Here is a 13,268-nt window from a genome sequence, read left to right as displayed (position 1 = left end):
AGCGGCACTTCAGGTCAATTTATACACAAGCGACAAGACTTTTGTCAGGGACTGTATTATTATACTGTTCTATTTATTTATTTACATACATATTACATATTCTACTGCTCTTCATACTATTCATCCTACACTTATTCTTACTAGTCTTATAATGCTACCACACTGCACATAGCTGCACATACTGTACAGATCTGTCTATATGGTTCATTCAGTATATCCATTTTAATTCTGTTCTCTTATTAAATATTTTATTACACTGCACATGTCTATCTAGATTAATGTTATATAATGTTACTAGTATTATGTCACTGCTACTACATTGCACATACAGTGAGGAAAATAAGTATTAGGGGAAAAAAAAGAACTCCACTCATCCGCATACTGAGGGACTAAGAAAAAAAAAGAAAAAGGGTGCGGAAAGGGAAGGAGGGTCGGCACGATATAGAAACACGTTAAATTGTTTATTTTGTAAATTGTATTTACTTTCAAAGAAGATTTCTCAAACCCTTCAGATCTAGTATGTGCCCTTAAACCATATTTGTTTTACAAATTCCTTCCTCCAAAGTAAACCACTGGGACAGAATCCTCTTTTGTGATCTCTAGTTTTCCTTCAGTCTAGCATTTCTAACCATTTCATCTCAGTGCTTCAACAGTCATCTTCCCCTCAGAGCCATTTTGGTGCCCCCGAGGTCCCACTTGTGTACCGACACACATCCTGAGGGATCCGAGCAACATCCCTCACATGTATAAGCTACACACAATACAATCCTACAGTTACAATGGCTTTTCAAAGACGATGCCAGACATAAAGCTGTAGATATTATTTTGTAACAAATTTTTTTTATCTTCATGTCCTGAAAATATAGAAATAGTTGCCGTGGTTTTCCACCACATTTATTTTCCAAGAGTTCCAATATTCAGATGAATAATGTTAGATTTTAGTAAAAATGTTGCAAACCAATGAATGGGGGGGGGGGGGGGGGCAGTGTTGTTAGGACATATAACACACTTCCCTCCTTTCTGAGCGCGGATGTGGTTTGGCTCACCACATCCTAGCGCTGTTTGTCTGTCACGCTAACTACCCTGAGACATGACAAGACATGGATGGAGAGGAAGAGTGAGGGGAAAACCAGAGAGCTAGAAAGTTACGAGGAATCTTTGCAGACAGATTGGGCAACGGGGTGTATGACCGAGGAGAGATGGAGGATGGGGAGTTAAGAGGACTTGACTGCGTACACACTCCTCCCACATGTCAGTTGGTTAGTGGTCTGTGGTATGCTAATTGGATAGAGGGACGGAGGATGCATGAGGAGGAGTGATGAAGGTGTCGCCTGTTTTGTTAATTCTGCCAGGTAATTGCGTGAAGGCCGCTGCCTCTTTCGAGCCTAGCTAGAGAGGGCCTCCGCTGAGAAATATGGCAAAGTTATTTGAGCTTAGCAACCGCTACATGACCCCTGTAATTGGGTTGTCCTCGAGCTAGTCGCAAAAAAAAAAAAAACTCAAACCCGCGATCCGGTCATCTCACCGTCTAATCTAATAACAGAGGCTCATAAACAACATACTTAGTAATCTTTTAGCTAACAGATCTTTCCTTTATTTCCCCTCTAATACTCACAACACACAAGCAACACCACCGTATTTTGAATGTGTGAAATCATTTTTATTGTCCCGTATCTGAGTGTCCTCTGATTTCACAGACCCCATACATCCTTTTGCACCTTGCTCCCCTTCTCATTATTCCTATCCATTCACTTTCACCCACTAATAAGTCACCTTCCCTCGTCCAGCCTCTCCGTTTCCTCCCGCCTGTTTGGCTCCTCGCTGTGTGGCCTTTATGTACATGATAGGTTTATAGTGACTGATCCCTTAATCATAAAGTACATTTCTTCACACGCTCGGTACTCTGTCCTCTTACCCAGAACCTCCTAACCACCAACACCCCCTTTTCTCCTGGAGTCCGTCGCCGTGCTTAAACTCTAAACTTCATGTGAACGTGTTAACCTGCAGCCATTGTTTTTTGACCAGATTTAGTCTTTTGTATTGGATGACTTACATTGTAGCTGTTTTGTTAACACAAGTGTCTAATCCTTAATGTTTCTATTTGTGATGCTTTTGTGATTGTTGAATTAATCTTCCTCTTAAAAGGGTGTCACTGCTCTGGATCTGTTTTTCTTTCTGTGCTCATCTGTCTTTGTTGTGATCTAAACTAAGGTCCGTTCACTTTATTTCGGAACACTCACACCATCTGTTTTTGTCTCATAAGTGGGTTGAGTTACTCTGGTAACACGTCCGTGTTTACTAAATAATGTCCACAGATATTGACAGCATAATATATTGGCATTTGCATTCTGGTATTGAAGGCTTATTTACAATGGAATATGTTTTTTACTAGTTATAACTTGTTGAACCACGTATGTATAAGTCAGTTGCGGATTTTAATCTGTGGCGATCCAGCTTTTTGCGAGGTGCTTGACAGACCTACTGCCGAGACTCTTCTGTAATCTCGTGGTCAGCCTGTATTCACCGTGGCACCCGAGGGTCAGGGACCGCGACAAACTCTTGCTTCATCAGCCGCAGGAAAATCTTTGACAGTACGTGTCCCCATCAATCAACCCCTCGCCATGGAGAATTGAAAACATGTTATTCTTCATGGCCGCTTTCCCATCAGTTTCCTCGAGGTGGTTCCCAAACACTGCAACGGCACACAGAGTTGCTAATTGTTGTTTTGTACTGTCATGGTTGTACTAGTTTCATCTTGGCTGGTTCGTGCATTCTCCCTCTATATACTACTTGTTTCTTTCTTTCTGTTTCCCTCGTTTCAAAGTCTTATCGCTGGGGAAAACCATGTGTCTGGACCTCTGTTTTTGACTTGGTGGTCTACCAAGACTGTTCTGCATTGTTTGAGAAGAAAGAGAGACCGGTTTTAGGAATGTTTGGCCGCTCCACTCTGTCTGAACCGTTTTCATGAAAAGCCTGCACACTGGTCTTTTCATGGGATGCCATACTTAACCATCAAATATCAAAGGTGCCAGCACGTTGACCCTTGAAAGCATGTTTCATTGTCTATCACAATGCATGCCAGCACATAACCATACACCCAGTGTAAAAGATGTTTTCATTCGTACAAATTTGACAGCTGAATTGACTGACAGTGGTGCTTGGCAAGGTCCCGTCGGTTGGTGGTTTCAGTACGTGATACAGCTTGCCGTTAATGTGTGAAGAATTCAACCCACACACCTCCCATCCTCTCTTTCCTGCCTCCTTTACTTTCCTTCTTCTTCCGTGGCTTCTGTCCCCTTTGGTCTCTTGAGTAGTCTTTTTCCTCTCTGACTTTTTTTCTGTCTTCCAGTCATTTTCGAGATTTCTCTGGCACTTTTCGATCGCTCGTGTTACTCTTGGCCTCCTGTCCCTCTCGGCGCCCTCTTGTAAGCTGCTCTTCACAGGGTTACCTCATGCTAGGCCTTAACCTATGGTGTGTGGGCTGGTGCGTGTTTTAAGACATTGCAACAATATGTAACAATGTATGTGTTTTGGCAGAAGTCACTCACACAATTTTTGAGACACCTACCGCCCCTTGATTTGTGGTTAATTAATCTTCTCCTCAATGACTGGTGTCTTGGAAGGGATGATTATTCTGTTTATGTTGCTTTTATGTGTGGTGTTGTTCGCGAGCACGTAGGGACTGTTAATGTGTCCCCCTCCTCTCCCTCACTCAAGATATATATATAAAACTTTAGTTTAAGGGGGACTCCGAGGGAAAAGTGCGTGGTTTTAGATAGAGCCAATTTGAACAAGATGGCTCTAAATTGAGTTTTGTATATGGATCTGTCTTGTTTGGCTCTCTATTTCAGATGTGTGTCCAGCATAGATGCCAGTTGACCCCTGGGAAGACAGGAGGCGTGGGATCGCTCTCTTCCAACCTCCGATATAATGGGTACACTTCGTGGACCCAGGTCTAGGATTAATTCTAATAAATAATGTGATCGTTGTTTGAACAGGTTTTGTTATGCTGATACATCTTGGAGATGCATTACATGATTGTAAATATTACACATTGCAATAAACCATTTATTATTGTCTATGTCTTGTTGTTTATAGTTATAATAACACCCAAAACTGCCACTTTTTCCTGGAGATTGCACATATTCCATCTGCGTTTTAGGTTTCAGTTGAAATGGTTGTGATGGTGTTTAACTGAGATAAGGAATAATCATTATAACCCATGTAGCCAATCTCCTCCCAAAAACTGAATATCACACATTTTAATGGGTTCATAAAACACTTTGATGGAACTCTAACAAAATGGCTTAAAAAAGAACTTCCTTTCAGTTAAATCTCGTTTCAGACATGTTTTAAGAAAATAAATACTCTATTTGTGTCCCTATCTGCTGTATTACCTAGTCCCTCTTCTTAACTTTTTAATTATTACATCTATCTTTCACATTGAAAATCCAGAATTTAGATTTGCTAATTTGTTGTTAAGTTTTACAAGATCTATCCTACTTCACTTCAAATTCCATTCTCCAGTGTACGCTGAGGTCCTCAGGAGTTCCCCATCTGACCCTACCCCAAGTGGGCTTTCAGACTAGTACATTTATGTTTATATCACATTCCAAACTGATATTATAGTGAGCAACCCCCAAAAACAGCCAGTTACATCTTCTGCGCAGGAATGTTAAACTCCAGTGAAGGACAATAGATTACAACAATCTTTTTGAAAGGAGAGGCTCTAACCCATTTCTCCCTCATCCCCACCCATCTAGTTACAGATCGGCAGTCTCACCAGTGAGTTTGTTGTTGCATAACTTCCGAGTTGAAGCCCGCGGTCGAACAGCGAACTTTGCCTGTATGACCTGACCCAGACGTACACACAGGCCACCCAGGCGAGGCGCTGGGCACGCTGGAGCCGTCGGAGGCGCGCACATCCACCTGGCTCTGCGAACGAACGGTTGTATAAGTGGCCACACACACGGCCAAGGAGGGGAGCTGAGGGCGAATTAGGCCCTGCTCTCACAGCGCCCTGGAGGACAACCCAGACATGGTACGATTGATGAGAGCAGGGATGGAAAAGGGCAAGTGAGGGAAGGACATCATAAAATCCTGCATTGTTTTTCTAAATTGTACTGTGCATAGCAAACACGTCACCAATGTTTTTCAAGTCCTGGATGCACGCTTTCCATTACCAATTTCCCTTTCTTTCAGAGTTTGCCCACTCCCTCGGGCTGCCACTTTGTGTCTCCACCAGTAAAAACTGGTGCCTCTGGCCATGCCTGGTGTGCCCGTGGAACACGTGTCACCTGCATTATGAAATCGTTGTCACAGGCCTCAGCAGGCCGACGACTTCACTGTGATCGCCCATCTCCACGGACTGGCTGAGATGGGAAAATAGATGACAGAGCACTACTCCACAAAGGCTGCTGACTGGCGTCTACGTCGCCACAGTAAATTTGTGTACACACTCACACACACACACGCACCACACACACACGCAAATAAGAGTAAAATACACATTCCATACAGAAACAAACTCAACACCCTCTACTCTCCTCCAGGCTCAGGGAGTGTTAAAGGAAATCAGTCTTGAGTTACTGCAACACCTGGACCAAGGAACACCTTCATCCAGGTCAGCACCAAGATGAACCCCAGAGGAGATACTAGGACGTATATGTAAAGAAAGCATTCTTTGTGGCTGAGACTTTTTTTAAATCCATTATCAAACGTATGGCCATTTCCTCTGTCAAATAGAATAGGCCATGTATTTTCACAGTGATTTTTCACTGGTCCGATACCATATTTTGCTTTCTGTTTCCGCGAGAAACGTTTGCGTATTAGCCGATTCCGAGTACTGATCCAATATCAGTGTTTTATTACATCTTTTTATTAAAATGAACGCCACATAACTTTCTTTTTCTACCAGTTTGACAGTTTAGTTACCGGACAAGAACATAAATAATACTACTTAGACAAATGTAGTTTTCTTCAGAGCTTTCATTAAATGGTATTGGATCGGTGCATAAACTCCGGTATCTCACCGATACCAATACCACGTTTCTATGCAGCATCGGAAGCAGTACCGATACTGGTAAAGAAAGTCATAGCATTTAACCCTAACTGACAAGTAGAATAGGGATTAGATTATACAAAGAAGAAGGAGTAGTACAGTCATTGGGGTCTTCTACCCTCTTAGTGTTTACAACGCGTCTGTGTGTTGCTCATTATACGCTTCCACTGACAGTGCTGTCTGCCTGCAGAGACTTTGTGAAAAAAACTTTTTATTGGGGTTCAGAAACGCACAAAAAACGACAAACTCAGTATGTGGGTTGATGAGTTCTTTTTAGCGGCCAGCTACTACAAGAAAGTGATCTCAAACACACACACACACACACACGCAGCAGTAGGGTCCAGCTGTTTAATAGCAACAGTCACACACAAACACCCATCTGCTTGCAGCACATGGAACAATAATCAAGTCAACAAAGGAAGTCACTTGAGACCAGCCTTGATCAGTGTGGCCACAACATCTCTAATGCTCTAACCCCCTTTCCCTCTTTTTTTCTTTCTCTGTCTCTTTTTTCTTTCCCCCCTTTTATTTCAACACATTTCACCCCACCACTACATCTACCTCATTTAAGCTGTATTTCTTCTTCATGTCATCCCCCTCCATCTATCCCTTGTTTTGTTTTCTACCATTTCCTCTGTCCAGGTCCATGTGCCAACAACTGTGAGTTTGGGACCAGGGAGATAGAGTAGGTCGAGTTTGACGAACTCTTTGCAAGGAACCGCGATGAGCTGAAGAAAGACCCCCATACCTGCTTCTTTGAGAACCATCATCACCTCCCGGCTCTCGCTGGACCCCCAACTACCAAGTGCTTCTCCTGAGCTGCCAGTAAAGACAAGGTCCAAGGATGGAGGGTTTAGCGCTAAAACTTAAGCAGGAAGAGAAAGCTGGAAGTACATTAGTTTTGCTGGCCATATAAAGTGCATGTTAGAACTGAATTTTGTATTCATTTTATAGTCACAAATAAATGTACTGTCTTCTTTCTGCATTTTTCCTGCAGAAGCGAACTGTGCTCTGTGCCAGTCATCTGTCCGGTGTTGACCTGCTCCCAACCATCCGCCTGAGGACAATTGCTGTCCGATCTGTGATGGTGAACAGACATATTTTATTGTCCATAGATACATGAACGTATGATATCATGTTTTAAGTGGTTATTCTGGTTCGAGTCCCTGGTGGGGGTTATTCTTTTGGTGAATTCCAAAGTACTTTCAACCGAAATCATAAGTTGAAAACTATTCTGTTTTTAATTCTCCATTTCCTTTTTCCTGTTCAGAGAGGAGGGAGCCCAAGGACATGAAAGTTCCAGATAGGGTGGTGAACATCCTGAAGGTAGGTACGACTTCTCCTGTCTCTGACTTACTTTCTCCTCCTTCTCTTTCTTTTTGGATTTTTCTCAAAGGATTTTCTCTTGTAGTTTTCTTTTCTTTTTACATGTACAGTCTATGCTGCATTTATTTCATTGCGTTTCCCTCTACAGTTAAAAGTAACTGATCATTCAGACATTTTCTTGCTGACTGACCTCTTTACCAGTTTTCCTCCTCTTTCCTTTCTCTCAGTGTTGTTACTACTTTGAAGGGACCAGAAGATGCCACGCCCCGGAACACATGGCATCCCTTTGTACCTCCCTTTGGCTACATTAAATGTCCTGTCTGCACATGCCAGGTAAATCCTCAATAAACCCCATCTGGCTGGATTTACTTTCCAAAATCCCTTAATGGATCATTTATCTTGTGTTGGACTGCAAAGAAGCTGGGCTACCATGAATTTCTCATAAGTGAAACCTTGGGGAAATGTGCAGACTTTGTGTGAAAAAGCCTAGTCAGTCTGCAGCTTCTGTTGGTGCTGGAAAAAAATAGATTGCTGCTTACCGCCGCTAATGCTACCTTATATCCAGGGGTCTTCAGGATAGGTGCACTGTGAGAAGGTGACTTGTCCGGGTTTGACCTGCATTCATCCAGTAAGACTGTAACCCCTCCGACTGCTGTAGGAGTGTCCAGAGGAGGAAGACCTCCAGCAGGCCTGGAGCCACGACTGATGCAAGCAATGGCCCAGGCCCTGCAATTTGGCAAGAACTATTACCGAAAGTGGACAATTGGCATCCCTGGGTACCATGGTGGGGAGAGAAATGCATTACACTGCTCGGTGTTGATGTGAGTATTGTGGCTGCCAAGAAACAGACCAAATGTAATTATTACTTTGCTGACATTTGACTGAATATAATTAAATTGTTTGCTTATAAAATCACTTCAAGCACCCCATTAAAATTATTCTTCCAATTATTTTTTGAAGTAGAAATATAGAAATACAATACACAGTTCCCGAGAGTTCATACTGAATTCTTTTCACATACAAAAATAACATGCTCTGATCAAGATGATCTTTAGCCAGTACTTTGACAGATGTGTTGTACTTGTGTATGGATCTTTTTTTAATCTATTTTGATTTTTAACAGCTGTTCTTCTCAATATTTTTACATGATCAATGAGCCAAATGACATGTGTCATGTGAAAGGTCGCTCAGAGTGAAAGACCCACAGAGCATTGTCAACGTTCTGCAAATCCCCTCAGCTCTACGGCAATTTCAAGTCTTTCAGCCTATTGGTTTGGTTTTACGGCCCACGACTTCACTGTTTCGTTCACACTCACGCGTTTCATTGACAGTTTCCAACAGACAACAGTACCGAGCTAACAATTGCTGGTGACCATATGTGAAGTATTTAGCAGCTTAAGAGCCACATAGAGACCAAAATAGAGCTAAAGGAGAGTGAAAGTTGATCCGGCATTAGATAAGTGTCCCTTCCCACTTACTTGGTGTATGCATTCCTTTCATACCGGCGTCTTGTGTCTTTTTTCCTGTGCTTCTACATTTTGCATCGTTTCACCAACCCGTCTGCTTCCTCTGTTATTGTCAACAGCATGGTGTGACCAAGTGGCATAAAAAGCAATGTCCCAGTACTTACCTGCACCAACAACACCCCACGCCGGGTGCGTGCTGTCCGGAATGCCTGTGAGCAATGACAACACCCACACACACACCAGCAGGGCCTACCCTGTCCTTGTCCCCAATCACGACGACAAGGACAATCGTTAAGTGTACAGTGAAAGTTGTTCATTTACACACATTTGAAAACTTGTCTTAGGGAGCTAACATCGTAAAACTGTATGTTTGTTTTTCTCCTGGTCATGATTTCAAATGTGGGCTTTAACTTAATACAGAGATTCTTGATTTTTCTTTTTCCTTAGTCCAAAGAGGATGATGACCAGATGATGAAGCTCCAGATAAAATGCGAACCAGGAGACACTGATCTGTGTGGACCCACAAAACACACACAAACGCTCCCTCTACCCATTAACAATCCTCTCTCTGACGGACCCCAACCCAGAGCTGCACACCGGGTCCCCCCCCCCCCTCCCTCACCTCACACCCACCCTGTTATCCCTTCAGGATTGTAATGAACAGAGAAGCAGATATGAGATATGATAAAATGGATTATATTTCCAAAGACTTGTTATCAATTTATGACGAGCTACGAGGACCAAACCGACTTGTCGCCCTCTGCTTCCTGTCCTTTTCGATTTTGCTGGAATCTCTTTTTGCTCAGTTTTTTTTTTTTTTAACAGCTTACCAGACTGGAAGTATATATATATGTAGAAATATAACACTGCTGTCCAATGGGATTCTCAGCTTGGTTTGAAGGACATCTTGGTAAGATTTTGCCAGTTGCATTTTGTTGACAGACTTCTTTCAGAAGTAAGCCATAGCTACTGTAGCTCCCTCACCGCTCTCACTGGATACAGAGGAAGTGTTGCTTAATCTGTGTGAATGTGTATGTGTGAGTGTGCTTATGTGTGTTTGTGTGTTTTTAACCAGTAATATGAATAAGCAGTAATACAGAACACACAGTTCTGGTAGCAAAGCAGGAAAAAAAATTAAACAAAAAACAGAAAAACCTTGAAACTTCCCTTCAGCCACTTCCTTCCATCTCACACACCCTTCACCATACCTAAGAGGGGGCTATTTTATATTCAAAGGCTAGGAAACTTTATCACGATGCATAGTATCCTAATCCATGAAATAACTGGCCTTTATAATAAAATCTGCACTGCTTCTATTGGATTTAACATAGGGTGTGTATAACTTATGCCCCCTGTATTTTAAGGAAGAACATGTATTTATTCACAATACATTATTCATTCCAAAGAAGTTGGTGTCCTTAAAGTTGGATTTTTTCTATTTTTTAATTAAGGCTTAGGGTAGTTCCAAATGCTTATTTTTTTATCCTCTCTTTAGTCAACTGTAGCATGGGTTCATAACTTATGATCGCCACTGTATTTCACACTCACTATCATCATAAAGCCATTGGATCATGGGGTTTCATTGGAAGATAAGTTTGAATGGGTTCAGCTGATTGGTTATTTCAGTGTAAAACCAAAAGGAGCTTTGCCTTCGCCTCATGTTGATCTCATCGCTTCTCTGCTTTGGTTGTTCCCATTTCTGTTTCAAATTAAGTATATTTGTATGATTTTTTTCTATTAGTGGTTGTTTATGAAGAAGCTGGTTGTATTTTTGTATTTAATTGAATGTGCGTGGCGACAAAAATAAAAGAATGTCTGTTGTTAAAAAAGGGATACTGTGTTTGGGTTTTTGTGACACTGTACCTATTATCGCTCCCTCTTATCCCTTTTTGCATTTATATCTTTGTTTTCTCATCTGGAGTCCTTGGAGTTTAGTTTTCCACTTTGTTGCTTTCTTTCTCTTCTTTCCCTCTGTTTCTCTTTCCTCACGTTTTTCACAATTGAGCTTTGATTAAAGTGGAATGACAAGCCAGAGACCGCCGACTTAATCCTTAGCTTTTTTCCTTTCTCTTTCTCCATTGTTCTAATCGCTGCCTTTTCACTCTTCACCTACCCTTCATTATCTTCCACACTTTTTCTCATCTCTCTTCTTCTTTCCTTGTTATATCCTTTCTCCTCATATCCTTATAATTTCATTTCCTGCTATCTCTTTCACACTGTATATCCTTCCTTTCCCCCCTTTCCATATCTCCATTCCGTCTGTTTTCCTTTCCTTACTTTTCTTTCATTTCCTCTCCTTTTCTTGCTTGCTTTCCATCTCTGACGTTCACCACTGTGCTCAGCAAGGTTTTGTCCCTTACATACCGCCCCATGGTAAAACACACGCAACCCATGTCACGCATGCACGCACGCACGCACACACACTACACAAACACTGCTGGCAGACTGAAACGTAAACACGTAATTCACAGATGTACATGTACAAACTTCCTGATCAGGAACACACACAGTATGCAACGGGCAAGAAAATCTAAGACAACTATCTCTGCTTTGCACTCCTGCTGGTTAAAACAGGTATACACTAAATTTATCTCCAAAATTCCAGCTGGTTGAAAGCACTTCTGGCTGGCACCTTTGACACTCCCAGAGGCAAAAAAAGACTTTGTGTACCTAAGCATGTTGGAAAGCCATCATCAGGCGAGCTGGAGAGGTTCGACGTGTGGTGGAGGGGGTGCCTCACAGCGCCGCATGTTAGGGTCAAAGGTTAAGCATTCTGAGCTGCACTGTCGGTGGCAGCTTGGTGAGAAGCATAAAACATGTACCAGCCTGACCCTGCCTCTGCACTTGTGTTGGTGTGTGTGAACTTTATCCGTACTGACCACGACAAGCCAGAGAAATTATATATTCTTTTTTGCAAGTTCTGCCCCTTAGAAATCATGGAGGGGTCTGACTTGTCATCGTAGGGCGATGTCCCTGTGAGAGACTAATCAAAAAAAAAAAAATAATCCAGAATCACAATGTATTATTTTTTAACTATTTATTTGTATATACAGCTGCAATAAGTATTTGAAACAACGTGTCTATCAGCTACAATTCTGACCCTCAAAGACCTGTCAGTCCTGCCTTCAAATGTCCCCTCCACTCCCATTTATTTTCCTAATTGATGCCGCCTGTTTAGGTCGTTAGCTGCATATAGACACCGGTCCACCCATACAATCGTAAGAAATCCCACTACTAACTGGCCAAGACCAAGAGCTTCCAAAGCACACTAGAGACAAATTGTACACCTCCACAAGGCTGGAAAGGGCTACGTGGGAAAATTGGCCAAGGCAGCTGTGGTGAAAAAAGGTCCTGTTGGAAATCATTAGAAATAGGAGAATCGTCAAACATGACGGTCATCTCCCTCGGACTGGTGGCATGCAGATCTCACCTCGGGGTCCTCAATGATCCTAAAAAGGGTGAGAAATCACCCAAAACTACACGGAGAGCGCTGGTCATGACCTGAAAAGAGCTGGGACAACTGTTTCCAAGGTTACTGTTTGTATACACTAGACTCATGGTGTTTGAAATTCATGCATGGCACGAAGGTTCCCCGCTTAAACCAAGCACATGTCAAGGCCCGTCGTAAGTTTGCCAAGACCATTTGGTGATCCAGAGGATCATGGAGAAAGCCATGTGGTCCAGATGAGACCAAATGAACGTTTTGGTCATAATTCCACTAACCATGTTTGGAAAAGAAAATGATGAGTACGCTATCCCAAGAACACCATACCTACGTGTGAAGTGGGGTGTTACATCATGCTTTGGAGATATTTTTTGCATATGGGACAGGCGACTGCACTGTATTAGGGGAGGAGACCGGGCCATGTGATTGTGAGATTTTGCGGAACAACCGCCTTCCCTCATTAGAGCATTGAAGATGGTCGAGCTGGGTCTTCCAACATGAACAATGACCCGAAGCCACAGACAGGATGACTAAGGAGGGGCTCTGTAAGAAGCATATCAAGGTTTTGGCTGGCCTAGTCAGTCCTCCAGACCTAACCCAATAGAGAATCTATGAGGAGCTCAAACTCCGTGTTTCTCTCAGCGACAGCCCAAAACCTGACTGAGTATTAGAGAAGATCTGTGTGGAGGAGTGTCAAAATCCCTTCTGCAGTGTGTGCAAACCTGGTGAAAACTACAGGAACGTTTGACCTCTGGACTGCAAACAAAGCTACTTACCAAACTTAACTTGATTTTCTCAGGTGTTCAACTTATTGCAGCTGCATCATACAAATAGTTAAAAATCATACATTGGGATTTTCTGGCTTTTATTTTTTAGATTTATGTCTCTCACGTGGACATGCACCTACATGACAATTTCAAACCCCTCCATGATTTCTAAGTGAGAACTGGCAAAATACAGGGGTTCAAAC

At 42.4% G+C, this 13,268-nt stretch overlaps 1 pseudogene; it reads left to right on the top strand.

Annotated features, from left to right (window-relative positions):
• The first annotated feature begins 3,930 nt into the window (after window positions 1-3,930).
• LOC116680957 (chordin-like) overlaps window positions 3,931-13,268 on the top strand; it is a 16,534-nt pseudogene continuing 7,196 nt past the window's right edge.

This window comes from Etheostoma spectabile, chromosome 3 (genome assembly GCF_008692095.1).
Source record: "Etheostoma spectabile isolate EspeVRDwgs_2016 chromosome 3, UIUC_Espe_1.0, whole genome shotgun sequence".
NCBI classification, from domain to species: Eukaryota; Metazoa; Chordata; class Actinopteri; order Perciformes; family Percidae; genus Etheostoma; species Etheostoma spectabile.
Note: the sequence above shows the minus strand (reverse complement) of the source record. Positions and strands in the feature narration are given on the sequence as shown.